At 33.6% G+C, this 21878-nt stretch overlaps 1 protein-coding gene and 1 long non-coding RNA gene across 12 annotated transcripts in view; one reads left to right on the top strand and one right to left on the bottom strand.

Annotated features, from left to right (window-relative positions):
* The window catches only part of LOC123679837 (rap guanine nucleotide exchange factor 4), a 697170-nt gene that overhangs the window by 241170 nt on the left and 434122 nt on the right, over positions 1–21878 (top strand). The window lies entirely within an intron of this gene.
* LOC123679853 lies at positions 16430–17246 on the bottom strand. The gene is made up of 2 exons (XR_006747446.1): positions 16877–17246; positions 16430–16823 (listed from the first exon to the last, which is right to left on the bottom strand). It is a non-coding gene; the product is annotated as an uncharacterized LOC123679853 (long non-coding RNA).

Raw genomic sequence — 21878 nt, 5'->3', positions numbered from 1 at the left:
AAGGACTTGCCTTCTTCTTTCTTCAAACAGTACTGTGAGAAATATTCAAATAAACTAATCAATGTGTGTTTGAAATTGATACAACTTTTAAGTTTCAAAATTTTTTCGATCAAAACCAATAACACAAACAAACTGAAATCTAACCTCCTGTCAATGACATTTCCAATGCCAACCCGAAATCTGCAATTCAAAATGTTACTGAATGAGCCAGTACCAACTTAATTTCGATTTTCCAAAGCCACCCGGGATGTCAATAATTCTTGAATGGACTATAAATATTATTGTGCAACATGTGGAGAATGTCCCTTTCTCGCGAGTGTGGCACTCTCTGATTCATTATCAGAGTCGCTGTCAGAGCTGTCATTGAAAATATATTTTTTTTTTCATGTTTGAGGCACCAGCTTACGTATAATCCACCATGCTATAGCCAGCTGATTATATTTTTTCGTCTAGATATTGGGTTAGATACAATTATACACATTTTCAGTTGGGAGGAAATTACTGAATGTATTTTTTTTTCTTCGTGTTTAGGGGGCTGCCGCCGCTCTCCCCCCCCCAACCGAGTCGTAGCTGACGTTCACGAGGCTTTTTATTACTATTACCTGATGCATTCTACTAATTACCGTTTGAGAGGAACTTGGTCATGTATATCTTTTATATCTAAGGTATATTTCTCCCCTCTCAGCACATGACCCAGATACTGCAACTCTCCAATCTTTACGGTACCAAATATATTTTACTCACTCCGAAATTCTGTCTTTATTTGATTATTTCGTATTTCGAATCGAACTATCCTAAGACTGAAATATTTACTGATTATTTATTATATTTTTTATATGTATCATTCCGAAACTGTAACGAGTTTAGTTCTGTATAAGGAGTTTCGATGGTTGTCTATGATTGACAGTTGAGAATGTCAAACTGTGTCGACATTTCTGTTCAGTAAGGAATCGTTCAACGACAGAACAACCCTTCCAAATTATGGAAAGTCACTTAAAAATAAATAATATGTTCGCAAAGTTAACATATTCGAACTCTCAATTCAATAAAACCAACAACGAGACTAAAAAATGAGCGTAACGAAGAGCATATTTCTTCTGTAGCGGGAAGTATTGAAGAAGACACCGAAATGTCGATACATCCCTGTTCTCAACTTGTTGGCCTGTGTCCTTCGACTACGTGGGAAAACTTCACGTGAAGATCTTGCCTTATGTGCCTATTAAATACAGCTCATGCGAGAATTATGACTATAGTTTACGTCACAATTTGATTTGATCAATTTGAAACTGGCCAAAGATATGCGTTTTTATCGAATAATATCGTCAAGTCAAATTTAGTCACATTTTTGGTAAAATCGCTTCGACCATAAGCAAAATTCCCGAATAGATATGCAACGAAGACCACCTATGAGCAATTAACGAATCACTATTGCGTCCATTAAAATTAACTTTTTTGGAATTTCTTTGAAATTAAGAGGGCAAGGGCGTAGAAATGGGGGGAAGGTACTGGAGGTGATTACCCTTTCCAAGATTTACAAAATATAAAATTTCAGAATTCTCTCATAAACGAAGAACGAAAATTGTTCCATAAAATGAACCAATACTCTTTTTACTTTTCTTTATATTTGACACGACAGCAAAAAATCGTACACTTTTACGATTTATGAGTTTAATACCGCTTTCCAGATGATTTCTTTTATTGCACTACGAGCACGTTTATGTTCGAGGTTTATTATTTTCCTTTATCTACCCGTTTTGTCGGTGCCCCCCTTGTTTTGCCATCAGTGATTTTTGCATTCGTCATCGGTATGCAACCGTTGTTTTCGGTTTTTGCATCATTTTCCTCTCTAAATTTTGATACTGCTTAGAAAAATGTAAAAAGAAACTCTGGTCCAGTACTAAATACACTTTATGTTTCTTGTCAAACAATTCTTCAGTAATCTTTATGAAAATTCAAATTATTATAACATCCAGTAAGCTGTGATGAATGAATAATTAATTATAAGTTTTGGTACTTATTTACTCAATTCGTACCTAGAGAAGATCAATGAAGAATCGATAAACTGTTATATATCCATCACAAAAAGTAGGACTATAAGAAACACCCTGTATCTCGAAAACAAAAAATTTGCGGGCCCATATAGGACATTTTATTCTTGAAATTATTCAAGGAATTTTTCATTTTTCTTCTTACCTCCAATTTAGGAACAATCGAATGGTGTGAACAATCGAATAAAAAATTGCTATTATTTCGAGTAAATTTTGGATATAACTTCGTTATCAAACTTTTTTTTTCATATTACTGATATGAGTAAATGTTGTTGTCGATAAAAATTTTGTTTTGATTATTCCCCCCCAAGAAAATATCTACTCCCTTAGAGGAAGGATCTGCGGTTATAGTGAATGGCGAGCGCTATTAAGCCATGCTGACTGATTTTTTATTTTAAAAAATCAATCATCTTAGCATCGACAACATTTGGTCCCAGCAATATGCCATACAGCGCGCTTAACCATCAATTTGTTGCAAAATTAATTTGATGACAACTTTATTTTGAGAAGTGGTCCTGTAAACTGGCCTTCCCCTTCTTTTAATGAGGCTATGTGGAGTCATCAGTTCATGCCGACAAACCAGTAACTCTTGCTTTGAAAGCCAATATTCAAGCCACCATCAACCAGATTTATTGGAAAAAGTAGTGAAAAATTGTATGGATCATGAAACTCTTAGCCACGGTAGACAAATGCCGAAAATTATCTACCAGATTTGAATAATAAAAAATTCATTCAATCAATATTTCTATCATGGTAACACCCATTACGCCATCCCCCGTTAAAACGAGAAAATTCTGCCAATTAATGTGGAATATTCTTCTTCTCTCCTGAAAAATCAAATATCCATATGGTACTTTATTGTTGGTCTTGTAACACTATATTGTTGATAACATAGGACCTTATGTCCCAATTTCAACCATTACCAAAATTCAACTTGGGTTCTACTCGTAAAACACGAAATATTGTGGTGGAAATGATATGTTTGCGAAAACAGTATAAATTCCTTCTTAAAACCTTATATTTTTTGCATAAAACTATACAGCTAAAGAATTTTAGAACCAATGAACAAGAAGAATGCGAAATATTGGGAATCAGTGAATACCACGTATTTGCTTGAATAAGTCCTACATATTCCTATCAAAAAGAGTTTAAACTCCTTTGGAACATTGATGATCCAATCACAATATCCATATCATTGGAATCAGGCCAGTATGATTCGAGATTTCATCATCATTTCATCATGGTGAACAAAAAACTGATTTATTATTATTATTATATTATTTGAAACTCATATCCGGAAGTGCTGAAATTTTTATGGGACTGTCAACGTCCAATGAACCAATCAGAATACCTATAGCAAATCATTTTAAAATGCATAAGAATTTTTGAAATTATGGCCTTTATTAGGATTTGCGAACACATAGATCGACAGACAGTTAGACATGAAACCAAATTTGTTCAGAATAATCAGCTATTAAATTCGAAATTGAAGACCCAGAATTGTTTCCATTCAAAAAGTGAGCACAATATTTTCTTGAAGCATTTGGAAGGAAAGAACCAGAAAGGAGTAATAAATTTTATAGTTTTCATTATATATCACGGCAGCTAATGCACTGATTCCTTACACCTACATTAGTTCCGAGTGAAAGACTGAGAAATCTTTTCAGTAAGTGTTCAAAGCCAAAAAGCTTTCCTCTTATCTTTGATGTCATAATTGGAGCGTCACCTGAAGGTCTGAATACGATGTTTGGCACGGTAAAAAACGCTTCGAGGTAGGATCCAAATGCTGTTATCCTATTATCTTCATTGTGTCGAATAAGGTGGCAACAAAGGAATTTTCATCTCGAACAACTTTGATCTTTCCCTCGGACGGGAAATATTCAGAAAATGATTCATCATATTAATTCGTAAATAATCCTGAGGAAACCAAACTCCTAGAGTGTTTGATTGCACGTTTCAAGTGTTGGTGAAGAATACTTTAGATTCTTCATTTTGAAATACATTATTTAGAAATATGTGAAGTTTGCAGGGTGACATAAAATCAATAACCAGCAGCCTTAAAATTTTCTTTTATCCGAACTACTCGAAATTAATTATTATATTTTTACACTTCTAAAAATCTACCCTATCGCACAACTACCTTCCATACAAATACTCATGTCTTGTCTACAAATCTACTCAGCACGCATATCTTCTTGCCCGCCAATAACATTGCTCACAAACAGAGCCGTTGACAGGAATTAATTTATAGAGGAGGATATGAAAATCTGGACAACAGGCGCTTTCGCCATTCTGGACTGTTACAAAATTGCGAAATTCAAATTCATCGTGTTTGAATTTCTGTTGCCCAATCCACCTTTCCTTACACTTTTGGTTATCAGACTAATGACTAATGACATTTTAATCTGAATCAATGGATCTCAAGATTTTTCACCTTTGAAATGGATATCGTGAAGATATATTGAAAGAACATAATATTCTGGTTTTGAACTAGGTTGCATCTATTTTCAGTAGAAAATATACAGTGATTCATGGTCAATGGTTGAAAGATGTCCGAAGTCAGAATAACCTATATTTGAAGAATCTATCTCTCTTTATAATCAAGATACAAAGTATTTTAATGATTTTGTCAATTTTTTCGATTACCCATAACTTTCGAACCACTCTATTAGTTTTTATGATATTTGGTACATTTATGCTCTGCAACAACTACTTCATACAGACATAGCAACTGAGTTTTTTTCAGGTCCGGCCTAAGAAATATTGATAAATAAGTTTTGACTCAAAAATTACCCTGTGTATCGAGATTTCTTGAATTGAATAGATTATTCGAATGGAGGAAGAAAACTATAAAGGAAGCAAGATATATCGAACTTCCGCATGCGATATCTATATAATAGGACATATATTGGAGGATATCACACAGAGACATGTCCTTAGGAGTTCAAAATCGTCAACTATTTTCCACCGGATTTCAGTAATCCTAGAATTAGTTCTATCACTGAAAATGTGAAATCTGAAGAATCTGAAAAATTATAATTTATGGAATTAGAAAATGTGAATAGAATAACTACAATTTTATTTTCGATTCAATTTTTGTTTATTACATAGTAGTATAAACTTGTATCAGATTAGCAAAGTATGAGTATTTTCTGGGGATCAAGGGAAATTATATTTATACAATGTTACCCTTCATGGAACGGAAGTTAAAATAAATCTCACTCCTCGTCATAAATTTTAATTCTAAGAAATGAGAGAGAGAGAGACAGAATGAATTCAAATAGAACCTTCGGGGTCTCTGGACGAATCTTAAAGGAAGTTCAACAAGAAGTAAGAACCCAGTTGTGTCAACTCCTTAATGATGATAAATTGCCCTATTCATTATGTATTCCTTTGATTTTCGTGTAGAATTTCTCGAGTTATATTTTCTTTCAACATATAATAATGTTGTATAAACGAAATGAATCAACTCGAAATCTTTGCTATTCTGTGACATAGAATTTGGCCGAATATTTCTCATATAAATGCAATTATGTGATTCGGTTGCAAAGAATGATTAATACAGTTTCCGAGACAGTTTCGTAAATTATTCATACATGTATTATTTAAACAACATCCGCATCAAAATATGTTGTATACACATCATATTAATTTTAATTATCAGCAATAGGCTAAAAAAACTCCCTTCGCAGTCAGCTTTCTGACTCCCCGCTAAAGGAAATATCAACCCAAACCCATTTGAATTCTAATTCAAAATATCAGAAGGAAGAGATTGATTGTCAGTTTCTCGTCAACTCTATGGTCCTCTTCTTCGCGATTTAGCGGTATATCGCCTTCTTGGAATTTTGTCACCGTCCTTGCTATTCTTATAAGAACAGCTTTTTGTATTTAATGCATTCATTGCAGACAAATGGGAAAGAAATCTTGTGCAGTCGACCACTACCAACAAACGATAGGACATAGATTCGATTTCAATAATATTGAAATATTGGAAAAACGAAATAAACATTAAAGTTGAACTTTAAGTAAAATAAAACGAAGTAATTTCCACTATATTATATAGTGGAAATTACTTCGTTTTATTTTATTCATAATGAATTTCCGCCAAGTAAGGACCGAATCCATTAAATATGAACTTTAAGTCCTATACTTATGAACTTAACAATACAGGGTGATTCACCGGGATAGCCTATTAGAAAATATGGAAAACTAATCATAAATTTAAGCTGAAAACTTGCATATTAATATGGCATACCTTGGGTAAAAACACAACGGTTCATGAGTTATTGGGATTCTTATGAAAAAAATGGTGTTGATGGGGACTCACATCTTTTGAATATTTCGGCAGAAAATTTGTTTTTCGAAAAAACCTTCAGCATTTTCGATTCTGCCAATACATAGTATTATGAACCTGTTCGCGGTTTGAACAAAAAATATACAGGGTGTTTATCAGAATATCATGAACTTGGACAAATCAAAATCATTAAAACTCAAGATTTTCAAATTAGAACCTATATTTTTTATTATTTCAATCGATTATTTGTATAAAAAAATGGGGGTTACTTGAGCAAACCCTATAACCAAAATGAATACTTTGAGAGTTATGGAGGAAGAACTTAAAATGAGAAAAACCGCAATTCATAACTGTGTGGAGTTGTCTGTGACCGGAAAACACAGAAGGAAACTAAACTTCCATGTTTGGATTACAAAATCTGACATTTCAAGAATTATAATAAATAAATCGTAATTGAAAATTGCATTGATTCATGGATTTCTCAACAATTCGAACGAAAAATTATGAATTGTAAAATTTAGTTATCCAAACAACGAATTTTAGTTTCTTTCTGTGTTTACAGACTACTCCTCACAGTTAGGAAATGCGGAATTGCTTTCAATCGTAGTTATCTCAAATCAACGATAGTTCATATCTTGATTTCTCAGAAAAGTGATGATTATCCAGGATAACGTTTTATATTGTTTAGCAATGAAGGACAAATTAGAGTTTTCAGGGCCTCTAGCGTCGAAAATAGCCTATAGAAAAACTTGTGCCTACCGAAGTTTTTGTTTTGAATGATTTCGACTATTACATATCAAATATTTAGCCAATTTGACAGGAGGTCACGTTCCCTAACAAAGTGTGCGGTATCCTTTTTACCGTTATATTATAAGCTCCTTCTGTAGTTCGAGTAATAGTTTATCGATTTTTTATGTGGCTCTTTGCTATTTGCCCATAATAAATACAATAACGAATCCTCTCCTTCCAGTTTTTCAAATGATTACCATGGTTGTATGATGATGACATGGTGTACTCATTTCTGATTGTTGTAAATTCCATAAAGACAGAATAGAGAAAAATGAAATGATGGAAACCACCTCCTCTCAACCATCAGACGCACAACGCTGAGCTCAATTTTGCCCCGCGCTCAATTCCTACAGTCCAAAGTTTATGTTTGGAGTAGTTTCCTCTGAAATCACTTGATCTTGGATGTCTAAAAGAAATCCTTTCTGGATACATTCCATCTAATGTCAGCCAACAGTTCGACATTGAAATGTTGACATGTGTTAGTTCACCTCGTTGAAATGTCCTCTTCGCAGGGGCTTCTCACCACATCTCTACAGTTTTTCTGAGTTTGTAAGGTGGTCATATAAAACATGCTATTTGTGCAGTTGTAAATGTATCGATTCGTCGTCTTCACACAATGTTTGGTAGATCTGTGACGTACTTGACAAACATACTTCAGGGCTTTTTATTTGCCCATTTCCACAGTGTCGAGCAGACTCCTGCCTCCTTTATTCGTCGGCAGTGTCGTCCTATCGATGCTTTTCGGATGGACATACATTTTTGATGATTGAATTCTTTCAGTCAAGACTAAAGAAAACTGCAGGTGGCAGTAATCATCACATTTTGTCAATTCATGTTGAAATAATTTGCTTTTTTTCCGAATCCCTTGAATAGTCATTCTATTGAGGTTAGTGTTGATGATAGCTATTTTTTTTTTGTGTTGTATGTTGGATCTGCTTTTACCTATTCTGACACATCAATATTTGGAGCACAACTAGTTCTTCAAACAGACAGATAGTCTGAAATTTTTGTTTAATTTGTGACAACATTTTCTTCAGAGAAATTCTTAGAAAATTGAGTTCATTCAGAAAATGAAATTCCGTCATTTTTGAAATTTTTATTTAAGGGTTACTCAACTTTTCTGGATTGAGCACCCAAAAATACTCAGATGATCAGACATTGTACTTCAAAGGTTATAAATATCAGACCACACTCAATTGAATATTGCTCAGAAATGACGTTGTATACCCTGTATCTCTCTTATGCTCCGGAAACAAGGTCATAAGGCAAAAATGATTCTCCCTGTGTCATTTGCACGACTACATGTTTTAATTCAGTTTATGATGAAACACCCTGTATGTACAGTCAAAATTTCAACTCAATCGGATCTATATTCTTCTTGAATTTTCTAGTCAGAGATGATCAGCTTGAAACTTTTATTTCTTTTCTACAGCAAAATCGTCATTGAAGTATTGGGTAATTTTTTTCAATATCTTTCTGGGAAATCATATGGGTTTTGTTATCCGCGCGACATAAAATTTCGAACGACTACAAATTTTCATCCCTATCAAATATGCAGTTTTTAAATAAAGACGAGAACAAAATTCCGAATGGCTATATCTCTGAAACCACTCTTGAAATTTTGCCGATCAACAAATAAATCGCGACACCCGAGATCCGAAACTTTTCAGCAATTAACAAGTTTCCATCGTTGGAAAGTTATCTTGTGTAGGACAACCGGTCGGAAATAATCGACTTTGAGGACGAATTTGTTATCCATGAGTTTAACACTACAATTTGAGAGCTTTCCTGGCTTGAAATTGGAAACTTAAAGATAATGTGACGAAATGATAAAGCGATCTGTTAAGAGACGAGCGATCAAAAACGTGAAACATATATGATCATATAAATTATTCAGTAAATTAGAAACAGATCCATAAATAATGCTTGAAAATTCTCGCATTTCTTCTATATCTATAAGTATAATGGAAAATTGAAAAAGCAGCGGCTCTGAAGTTGAGCAGAACCGAATTTTTTAAAAACGTTCGGATAAGTCAACGACATTTTAGAGAAGATCGTTCGCGATGAAATTGAAGGAAAAATCCATAAAGGTTCACGTGACTCTAATATGGCAGTTCTATCAGATTTGACTATTATATCAAGAATGAAATTGAGAGGTACCTGTGGAATAAAATATTTGATGCCTGAAGTTCAAGTACCTAATAATTTTTAATGACAGCCTTTTTTGCATAAGAAAGTTACAGTGGCACAGTGCAGAGATAAATTTTGGATTAAACTCCAGTTCAGGTTTAGGTACAGATTATAGAACCAATTTGATCACAAGTGGAGTTAAACTTATCCATTATCCTTTGAATACAAAGTCTTTCTTTCAATTAATTTTCATATTTTCATACCTAATGATGGCTTCCGAAATAAAGAGCAACAATGAAGCAAATCAATATTTTTATATGAGATAGTTGGAACAAATCATAAAATTCAAATTCAAATTCTTCATTGATCCCTTCGACATTTCAAAGAATGTATGGAACAAGTCATATATAATGAAGTATAAAATAATATGCTATTTCTGAGAGAAAATGAACACAAACATATAATACAATCTTAAGACATAATAAGTGAAAAAAGATTATCTGAAATGACCATCTGTCATGTATTCCCCCACACTGTAATAAGCTTTCTCAATTAATATACGCTTTATGGCATTCTTGAATCTGAATCATTTAAAATCTTAATTTTGTCAGGTAAATAAATAAATAAATTTATTAATCCAATGCTTGTGTAATACAATATTGGATTAGTCGAAATAAACAACATTCCTCATTTCAAAGAAATTGATCATCTAAAAATTCCTTAACACTATAATATCCTTTTTTTAAAAGTTAACTTCGCGGCTTTCTTGAAAGTATGCATATAATGGTAAAACATAATCGTAACATGTGTAAATAGAGATACATAAATATTCCTACATAGATTTATGAATTGTTTTGTCCTTATGATATTCTGTATTTTTACTCACTTAAATATTGTAGTCGTTTTTTGCAAGTTTTTTTTTAAATTTTACAACAAATCAGCGGTTCGAGGAGATCCAAAGTCGATGTTCAGTTGTTGTAAAATGCCTAGAGCACGTGTACCCGGAATTTATCGCTAGCTAAGTCGAATCATTGGTCTACGAGAGGGGGGTTGTCATTTCGAGAAATCGCTTACCGTACGAATAGAAATTCAACTACTATTATGAGATGTTGTCAAGCGCGGTTTGATAATGCCCAAAATCAAAGAAGAGTAGCCACCGGGCGTCGAAGGGACACAAATGAAGTCGTCTAAGACTTATGGCAATTAGAGACCGATTTGCGTGAACTCGATCTTTGGCTGATGATTGGTTAGGAGAACAAGGCATCCTGTAACTGTCCGAACAGTTTACCGCCGGATAAGTTCTTTTGGACTGCAGCATTATCGACCCTATCTTGTGCTACCTCTGACGGTTGAGCATCGCCAGCAACGATTACAGTGGTACAGAGAACGTCAACTGTGGAATGTGGAATGGCATCAGGTCGTTTTTTCTGATGAATTTCGATTCTCAATTCTCCTTGGGTGCACATAATGGCCGAAGAAGGGTTAGACGACGTTGGGGAGAAAGACGTGAACCTCAGTTTAATGTTGATCGGCATGTACACCGGACCTTAGGCGTTATGGTATGGGGTGCTATTGCACATACAAGAAGGTCACCTTTAGTCTTCATTCGAGGTAACATGACAGTGCTGCGTTACCTTCGATAAATAGTGAAGCCATATGTCCTCCCTCACCTTAACCGGCTCGAGAATCCAATATTTCAGCAAGATAATGCCCGACCTCATGTTGCTAGAGTAAGTTTAAACTCAATCCAGATCCCCTGATCTTTCGCCCATAGAGCATGTTTGGGACATACCTATTGGGAAGAAAGTTTGGAAATTTACCCCAGCCCCCACGGACTTTGGCGGCTCTGTGACATGAAGTACCGGAAGCTTTGGATAGTATCCCTCGAGAAGAAATGGACCATCTTATTGCATCAATGCCGAGACGTGTTGGGAATTGAATAGATAATCGCGGGGGACAAACACATTATAAACAAATTTATTAAAAAAAATTGTAAACCTTTTTTTCTACAAATTTCAATGATTTACTCCTTGATATACAATCTGGGTTTCACCAAAAAAATTCTCCTCCTGGGTGTTGCAGTTTCTTTTTCAGTTAGTACCTATATGAATTAAATATATCATGGATAGATATATGAAATAGTTACCTCTTAGATTCTTCAGAATAGTAATATAGAAATATTTTTGTATTGTTCACAGCTCTCGGAAATGAACAAACTGATTGAAATATTGAAAATGAAAATCACATCTGAAATATCAAAGAAGCCGCCTAAAAACTAAACATCAGTCGGTAACACCCATCAAAGAAAATGCCAACAAGCTTGATGTGTTATATCGTAAATAACTCATAATAAAAAAAGTGTACAAATGATATTTTTTGTAGCCATGATTTTTGTGCGGTGTGTTACTTAGATAAATTAATATGGAATTCATACAGTTATTCATACGGACTGAATCGTCGTCAAGTGGTGTTTCAGTGTTTGATGTTAATAGTTATAGCTTTTATTATAAATGAATTTGTGACAAGAATTTTTTTAAATGACTCTTTTGAATCGTTTTGAATATAGAAAACGAGCAGAGGAAAGGTAAGAAAAAAAAAATTAACTAGATTAAGAGATGCCAAAGGTTGATATCTTTTTTCAACTAGAAAAAAAAAAAGAAATGGACTCTACACAGCGCACTGTAAGTCGTTTTATTTTTAACCTCCAAGAAGGCAGTATATGATCGCATCCATTATTGCTCAAAGGAACTGTCTAAAACCAATTCAAAATTAATGAGACTCACACATGTGATTTTTAATAAACTCCGCCCCGCCAGAACTTGAAGTCTCTATCGTCTTCAGTGTCATTTATTTAATGGAAAAAGACCATTTGCTTCGACCGGATTTAATGAATTCAAAAATGCTTTCATCATTGAACAACATGAAATTTCGCAGAATCATAAAATTTGTTTTCTCGTTTTACTCTGAAGACAAAGAGCAGCTGGCCAGGTAGATGCACTTTATGCTGAGGAATACAAGCGAGAAGTACAGTAATGGGAAGAAGTTTCACAGGGAGATGTTATGGCGATCAAGAAATTTGCGACAAGAAAATATTCTTTTAGGTGGTCTATAGAAGTAATTGGTGATCTACATATGTTGTTATTAGAATTTTTATCGATCATGTGCTTCGCTAATAAAAGATCCAGAGAATTTATAACAAATAATATGGAAATAGACCTGGACACCAACAACTTCCATTCACAGATCCACTTCACTGGACATATTATAAATTTTCTCATTAGTGCTTATTTCTGCTTTCGTCAAGGCAAGATGTCGCGAAGTTCAAGACTATTATCCACAAAATTAGGTAAAATAAATGCATTTTCTTGCTGATCACTTTGAAAAGCATGGAAATCCAGGAACTTATCATCATCGTTATGTGGAGAAATTATTGATATCATGGCTGAAAAAGTTCTGAAGGTAATGGATTAGTTACCGAAGCCAAATAATATGCAATAAGTGTTGATTCGACACAACACATAACACTTAACTGGCTTGTCTCGATGTAATAGAGTAGATGGTAACCAGTCGAGCTATTGAGATGGTTTGAACCGTTCATTCAAAGGTTTTTTTTATGATAATTCAGTTTTCAAAACTTATTACATCTATATCTTAAAAAAATTTGAATATCACTTAAAAGTCGAATTGGTCAGTTATTCAAACTTTTCGTTTTGAAATCATCACAATTAGATTATTACCAATTTTGAAATATAAGTGAAAATTCAAATCATTTTCTGCAATGTCAGCATGGATAATTTCACTCAAAGAATTGATACCTGGAAAACTTTAATGTAGTAAAGGTCTAAGAAGCAACCTAGCATCTCTTGAAACCGCAATAATGTTCTCTCTATGAAGTCCAATTTTAGAAAGATTTGATAATGTGAGATAAGTGATATAGAAACTTGACATCGGCATAGATGAAGTAATTTAATCTCTTGAAACCGCAATAATGTTCTCTCTATGAAGTCCAATTTTAGAAAGATTTGATAATGTGAGATAAGTGATATAGAAACTTGACATCGGCATAGATGAAGTAATTTAATAAATGAAGTAGTTCATCATGTTGGGGATTAACAGACCAATTCCACCGATACGAGGAGGAAGAAAAAACCAATTATGGATTCGAGAACTATATAAATGAAGAAAGAAGAGCCACAACAAAAAAACAATTCCTGCTGATGAAACTCGAGTGGAAGATGTTCATTTGAGAGGATACACACTTCAGAGTAGCGAGTTATCTCGTAATTATTGATCATCTGACAAGGGAATTGAATGAGAGTAAGAAGTGTTACATGAATTTTGCCTTGAAGCTCAATCTGGAGAATTACAAGTAGCACTAACAAATCTCATTTCTTCTTATCCTGGAAATTCAGACGAAATTCTTCGAAATGAATGTTTGCATTTCAAAGCTTACTCAGTTCAATATGCATTCTCGCATGTCTCAAGAGCATTTGAATTATTTTACTATTTCGAGCATTGAAGCTGAGATATGTAAATTAAAATATTTTGAAAAACGTTTGCAAAAGTTTGCATGACGAAGGAAAAGCAAAAATTTCGATTAACACAATCGAAGCTGTCCATTATGAATATGCGAGAAATTTTTTGCTTTTTTTTGACTTCATTGTCAATTTGAGTGTTATGTGAAGAAATTCAAATGAAAAATCACAGTGGATTTTGCTAATCGTCTTCTGCTGTGCAAATCACTGGATAAATAAATAACAAAATTGGCTTTTGATTAAACCAATTCAAAAGGGCGACATATTTCAATTATTAGATAAGATGAGAATGGCTATTATATTTCTGATTTTTTTTAAGGAATATGTTATTATAATAATAATGAAGAAGCCTAGGGAAGATATTGAGTCTAACTTGGTCCTGCTTTGGCCTGAATGTCTCAACTTGGCGTTGCTATATTCTTTTAGTGTTTGGAACAAATTTCGGCAGATAGCTAACGCAAAATGCTAATATCTTCACAATGAATAATTTTAAGGAGAATGCGAGTATATAAATACTAACTTTTATTGATGAAACTTTTATAAGTAACATTATCCCATCATTAATTGCAACTCTCATTCGATTTGCAGAATTCTTATTTTCCACGATTCTTACGTTGTTTTGTTTTTCATGCTGGCAGCTCGTTTAGATTCAGTTTGAAGAGCTTCTCTGCAAATAATGGCAGGGAGATAACGATCTCTACTCCGTTGTATTGGAAGGCTTTTCAGTTGTTTGCTGTAAATACGCGTGAATTTCCCTCATTACTTCCACCATATTTCCAGTCGGCGAATAAACTCTAGATAAGTGCAATGCTGCGAAATGGGTTTCTTTCAGAAGTACTTCAAAAACTCTGAAATGACTTAACTATGTCTGATGTGCTCACAAGGCAAATACTTTCAAGAATGATGGATGAATTTTCAGAATAAATTGAGATTCTCACAGAAGTTTAGAATACTCATAAGGATGAATATTTTAGGTTGATGGAGTTGTTTTCTCTTAGTTTAGCTAGAACTATGAGTTCATAATTTTTTTTATTTCGACCGTGTATTATTCAGGCATATTATGTTGAATAGTTATGAAATGAAACAAATTTATTTCCGCAAACAATTTAATTTTTACAACAATTGAAGGGTATAGGGGTAAAACGGGCTAAGTCACTTTTTGTTTCTCTCGATCTAAAGACATTTTTAGGTTAATATTCACTTTTGTAAAGGCATATTTGATTGATGGAAAATTAAATAGTTGATTCCGGGTAAACATAAAACACTCTTTCGGGTATGTGATTATTAAAAAGATATATCGATAATTGGCGTTTGTAATAATGTTAGACATTAAACATTTTTGTACCTCATATTTAGACAACAGAAACTTTTTTCCAAAGTTTATGCACACGAACTCCCGACTTTCGTCTTGAATTTAGACTTCTTTGAATTCCTCAGCTCTCGCCTTATGGACCCTATTTTCGGTACTTAGATTTCGAATTCTTGGTGGCAAATTTCTATGACAGCATTATCAATAGTGTATTAATAATAATAATAATAATAACGTTTATTCACTTGTAAAAATAAAAAAATACATTTTTGTACCATAATGATTGAATAAACTCAAACTATCGAAAAGTGTTGAACACTTGTTTCGAGATAAGTAAAATAAGACAAAAAAGAAATACACAAATGAAAGGTAGGCAACATTGCATTTTGTATGAAACTGCTCAATTCCCCAGAGATGCTCATTAGATTTTGGTCTCTTTTTTGAAAATAACACTAAAGTAGGGATCACTATAGCCACTATTTTATATGAATATAAGGCGCATCAACTAATGAAAATACGAATATTATCAAGCTTCTTGTTGTTATTACAGGTTGGACGTATACTTAGAGATAGACGTGTTTACCGTAGGCTATTCGATATTCGTTTTTTAATTGAACATCGCATATTTCATGAAAATAAAATTATAAAAATGAAAAAGTTGACAACTTTGTGCTATTTGTTTATACGATTCTAATGCTTTCTGGAGAAATCGTTTTCGTTCTGTTGTTACCATTTCAATATTTCCGCAATGTTCGTTGATACGAGATGCGAAGCATAATGTGATGATTTTGTACATTATAAGGAGACGGTAGGCATTTTATGGAAGTTGAAGTATTTAAAAAATCCTTCGGCAAGAGTTGAGTGGTTTCTGCTGTTGAAAATTTTAGCATTTTCATTAAAATGTCCATTATATAATTTGTAGATTTGACTAGCCTAGCGTGTATACACAAATATTTCTGTAACCAGAAGCTTTGAATTTGTTGTGGGCCTGAAAATTTCCAATTAAGGGTGCAGATTTTCTTTATTTTATGAAGTGATTCATTCAGAATTGCATTAGGTAAGTATGTGATATATTGTCTCATTTGATTCTCCTTCCATTTTCATCAGACAATTCGCTTGGGAATTATCACAATTATTATGAAATATTCAACGTTGTTGATATCTTCCGAAACTTATTGAATTGATTGAAAAATAATATGTATATGTAGGTATCCACAACTTCAGTAAAATTTTACAAACTGTATTCAAGACGAAAAATAACGACTGAATCCCTACTTAATATCCTTCGATATTTGTGATTGAATATATCTTATTAATCATCCTATCCTGAATACGATGTTTATTCCAAAAACTACAGCTTCAATTTTTCTTATTGATACGTATATTGATGTACTTAAATTTGATATATCGCATGATAATCTTCGGAACAGAAAACAAATATCATTTATCAGCCGACAACAGTTACATTTGAATTTACGAGCTTCTTCATTGAGTTTTAGATAGAAATCCCTAATCTCTTCTTCCACTAAGTTTAGATTTGTAATCCATTCAAAATTTCCGAAAAGTTGTAGAATATCAAAAATGAAATCTACAAATATGTTTTTCGTATTTTCGACGTTCTCTTTCAATTCCAGAGATGTTTTTTCGATTCGTTCAATGTTGGAACCTAGATTTTGAATTGTTTTTTCTGTCTTTTGGTGAATCTTCTGGAAAACAACCTACAACAAAAAAAACATTACCCCTTTTCCAGACTCAATTATCAATCACCTACCAGATGAAATTGTATCATCACTAAAAATAGACATATTGGGTTCATATCATTTCACTCAATGAATTTTCTCTTATGTATCATAATTATTAATGAAGTGAAAAACTGACAGATCTTGAAATGAAAGATATTAAAATCAATCATAGAAAATATAAATAATTAAGATACCTACTTGTAATATGGAAGTCTATGAATGAAACCAATAATTTTGCGTTTGATATTGTGAAATCATACCTTTTTGTGAGAACTGAAAACTTATGAATTATATATTTTGGTTCTAGTTCAATTCCTAATTGTTCCAATTCCAATGTTTACTCACCTCTTCCCCTTCTTCTAATCATCTTATTTAGCTGATTCTATTATTGACTGATCTGATGAAATTTATTATTCTCAGTTAATTTTTAATTAACAAAGAGTAATAATGAACATCATAGAAAGAAGTCAATCTTCTTCATCCCCGACAGTGGCTACACTGACATTTGAGAGCATTCAGGAATTTTTTGGACTGCTGAAATAAAAAATCTTTTCGCTAGATTAGAACTTCAACGACCTCATTATCATCAATTTTAACGTTTTCTAGATTAAATTGATGTTATAAATATATAATCAATTTCGTTCCCGAGGTGAAAATTAAGGAAGTTATTTCGGTTCTAAGGAACAATGGTTCTAGCGACGATTCGTCGTTTATTGGACGCCTTTTTCAAGCTAGTGAAAATTACAGGAACATAAAAACTAATGTTTGGTCCAAACTTGAGATCAATTAAATAAGAATTCCTGGATTACAACGAAAAAAGAGAAGCTGAACACTTCTTGTGAAGTCCAAATCGAGTGGAATTCAATAAGATTTTCAACAGATAATAAAGCTTCTATCAAATTTGCTTTCGTTGAAATATCACCGAATAAATATTCATTCTCGGAATCCAATACTCCATGTTTCAGAAGAGTAAATATTTCATCAGTCGATTTCTCCACGAAATCGAACTTGAATCCAGACGTAGTTTTCTGTAAAAAGTTCGATAAACTGCGGAAAGACAGGAATAAATTGTCCCAAATCTTTTTAATCTCTTTCTCTGGCATGAACGAATCCGAAGGGAAAAGAGGATGAGTCTACCTAGGGTGCAATCATATTCGCATCGTTGAGTTATGTTTCCCGTGTTGAATGTTTACTCATAAAAAATCCTCATAGGAATGGAACTCCATATATTTCAAGTGGATGTTATTTAAAATTTCGAACGATATCCCACATTCAATTTATTCTTCAACCGTTCAGAATTTTCATCATTTATGCGAAAAGAAATCCGAAGATATTTATTTAATCACGATATGAGAAATATTCAGCCTCATCATATTTGCCGAGATTGGATCTTGTGGTTTTGGAATAACTGTATTTGAAGCAATATTATTCGACAATATGAACATTCTTTCTCCGTACTGATCACACATACTTTTTCAACCAGATAACGCATGTCCCATATTGCTAGTCGAATTATGGATTTTTACTGTGCTCACCGGATTTGAATACCACAGAACATGTGTGGAGTACTTTAGGACGTTAAATATCCACTTGAAACATTCTTCATGAACTCTTGCTCAATTAGTAGTATTGTAAGAGAGTTTGCGGCTTGGACCAAAAATGTGCAGTGTGTTTATAAGAAGATCATGAACTTGGACAACTCAAATTCATCAAAACTCAAGATTTTCAAATTAGAACCTATATTTTTTATTTTTTCAGTCGATTTTACGTACAAAAATAGTGGGGGTTACTTGAGTAAACCCTTCACCTTAAATGAATATTTTAAGAGTTATCGAGGAAGAACTTTAAATGAGGAGAAACCGCTATTTATAACTGTGTGGAGTAGTCTGTGACTTCCGAAAAACACAGAAAGAAACTAAAATTCGATGTTTCCATCACTAAAATTGACATATCAAGAATTGTAATGAATTATTCGTGATTGAAAATTGTATTGGTTTATGGATTTCTAAACAACCCCAACGAAAAATTAATTAAAATTCATGAAATGTAGAATTTAGTTATCCAAACATTGAATTTTGTTTCTTTCTGTGTTTTCCGGAAATCACAGACAGTTATTCACACAGTTATGAATAGTGGTTTTTCCTCTAAAGTTCTTCCTCGATAAATCTTGAAGTATTCATTTTAGGTAAAGGGGTTGCTTAAGTAACCCCCACTATTTTTGTACGTAGAATCGACTGAAAAAATTAGAAAATATAGGTTCTAATTTGAAAATCTTGAGTTTTGATGAATTTGATTTGTCCAAGTTCATGATCTTCTTATAAACACCCTGCACATTTTTGGTCCAAGCCGCAAACATTCTTATAATAGTACGTATTTGCAGCATCGAAAAAAAAAACAATTTTTCGAAAAAAGCTTTTTCTGCTGAAATATTCAATAAAATGTGAGTCCTCATCGCCTCCATTTTTTTCATAAGAATTCCATTAACTCATGACCGTTGAGTATTCACTCAAGGTATAGCTTATTGCCGAAATTTTCGTCAAAAAGCTATTTGATAATGCCATAATATACTGGGTGTGCTATTTGAAATAAGAAAGTAGTAGTCTGTTTCCGATATAACCGGAAGTTGTACACATCTGAAAATATTTTAGGGAGAAAGATCATTGTCTCAAACCCCAATATGCAAATTTTCAGCTCAAAATTATGATTAGTTTTCCATAAACTTCTAATAGACCATCCCGGTGAATCACCCTGATGTATACATTCATAACGATATAGTAAAATTGTGGATTTGAAAATTTAACACAATCCGACAATCTAACCATGTTGGGGATATGAAAAATTGCGCATACCCCCTTTATCTATGTTTATTACTCTATGATTTAAGTATGTGATGATTTTCGTTAAATGTCAAACCATATCTTTGACTTGATAAACAAATGACTAGCTCCACCAATACCGACTACCTATAAACTTGTATCATCCATAATATTATTTCATACTCATTCCCTGAGTTCTTTAAATAATATTCCTCAAGTCATTCAGATATATTATGAATAGTACACCCCTCAGTTCCCTGTTTCGAATTTGTCAAGCCTTTTCAAGAGAAATTCTCTATTTATTGACTCATACGCTTTTGTTTTGACATCTCCAATAATATACCCAACGCCATTTTGCCATCAAGCTGTTGCAGGATATACTGCACAAACCTGTCTGCGTTGAGCGGCCCTGAAAGTTTGCATGCTGTATTTGGGCGAAGTAATCCATTAATCCTGACGACATCAGCATTCAAAAAATTAATTGGATCATCAAATTCGAAACCCTCATGAAAGGGTTTTTTTTTGGATTACATTTTTTTGATTGGATTATTTTGCTGAATATTCCCCTGGATTGATTCTTGTGCCTTTCTGATATTCGTTCCTAGAGTTTGGAAGCTTTTTGAACTGGAATAGTAAAGGGTGTTTTTTTTAGAGCTATAGAACTTTAAATTGCAATAAAACAACGATGAATCATTCGATCGACATGAGTTTTATTTATCCGCAAGATAATCTTGTGGCATTACATTTTAAATATGATTTCTGGCATATGACCGCCACGGCTGGCTCGGATGTAGTCCAATCTGGACGTCCAATTTTCGATGACTTTTTCCAACATTTGTGGCCGTATATCGGCAATAACACGGTGAATGTTGTCTTCCAAATGGTCAAGGGTTTGTGGCTTATCCGCATAGACCAATGACTTCACATAGCCCCACAGAAAGTAGTCTAGCGGTGTTAAATCACAAGATCTTGGAGGCCAATTCACAGGTCCAAAACGTGAAATTAGGCGGTCACCAAACGTGTCTTTCAATAAATCGATTGTGGCACGAGCTGTGTGACATGTTGCGCCGTCTTGTTGGAACCACAGCTCCTGGACATCATGGTTGTTCAATTCGGGAATGAAAAAGTTAGTAATCATGGCTCTATACCGATCACCATTGACTGTAACGTTCTGGACATCATCGTTTTTGAAGAAGTACGGACCAATGATTCCACCAGACCATAAAGCGCACCAAACAGTCAGTTTTTCTGGATGTAACGGTGTTTCGACATACACTTGAGGATTAGCTTCACTCCAAATGCGGCTGTTTTGTTTGTTGACGTAGCCATTCAACCAGAAGTGCGCTTCATCGCTAATGGACGTAGTGCGCGATAAGTATTCCGCACAGAACCATTATTTTCGAAATAAAATTGCACTATTTGCAAGCGTTGTTCAGGCGTGTGTATATTCATGATGAATTGCCAAGTCAAACTGAGAATAAATCACTTGACAGCTGTTAAATCGGTAGACATCTTGAACAGTAATGCCAACTTAAAGTTATATACCTCGAAAAAAACACCCGTTATTATATCCAAAGTCACTTGAACTACATAGTTCATAAAAACGCTTGACCAGATGTTCCTTTGAAGTAGATACCGCGATCCGCTTCAATTCATCGGGATTCAAATAAATCCCGGTATTCACCGGGATTTATTTGAAAAAATTGTGAAATAATAAATTAACTTGCCCCGAAGAAATTTCTGGAAACTCGGACAACCCTTATAATCAAAATATTCTGGCTTCCTTCAAGTGACTTCGGATATACTCTACATCGAAAACAAGTTCAAGGAATCATAATATTCCATCGACCCCTACCATCCATTCGGATTCGGAAATCATCAGTATTGCGCCCCAAACCAACTAGGAAAGTAATATTGAGGACCTCTTTCTTGTACAAAGTAACCCAAATTCTATGTTTCCTTTTTTTTCGATGTACCTACTAACTGCTAGAATTTTCCATGAATCTCAGGACGCTATCAAACAGAGATTTTGCATCAAGCTCCGTCCGATTGGATTGGAAAAATTTGATTTCACCACTTATTGTGTTTTGGATGAGTTTGTTACATAATAAACCGTTCACTCACAACTCAATTCACTGGATGAAATCCGCTGAAAGCGCTGCTAACACTTCGTATTTTCAGTGCGTTGAAAAAATTCGAAACGCTACATAAGAGA

Source organism: Harmonia axyridis, chromosome 5 (genome assembly GCF_914767665.1).
Source record: "Harmonia axyridis chromosome 5, icHarAxyr1.1, whole genome shotgun sequence".
NCBI lineage: Eukaryota > Metazoa > Arthropoda > Insecta > Coleoptera > Coccinellidae > Harmonia > Harmonia axyridis.
Note: the sequence above shows the minus strand (reverse complement) of the source record. Positions and strands in the feature narration are given on the sequence as shown.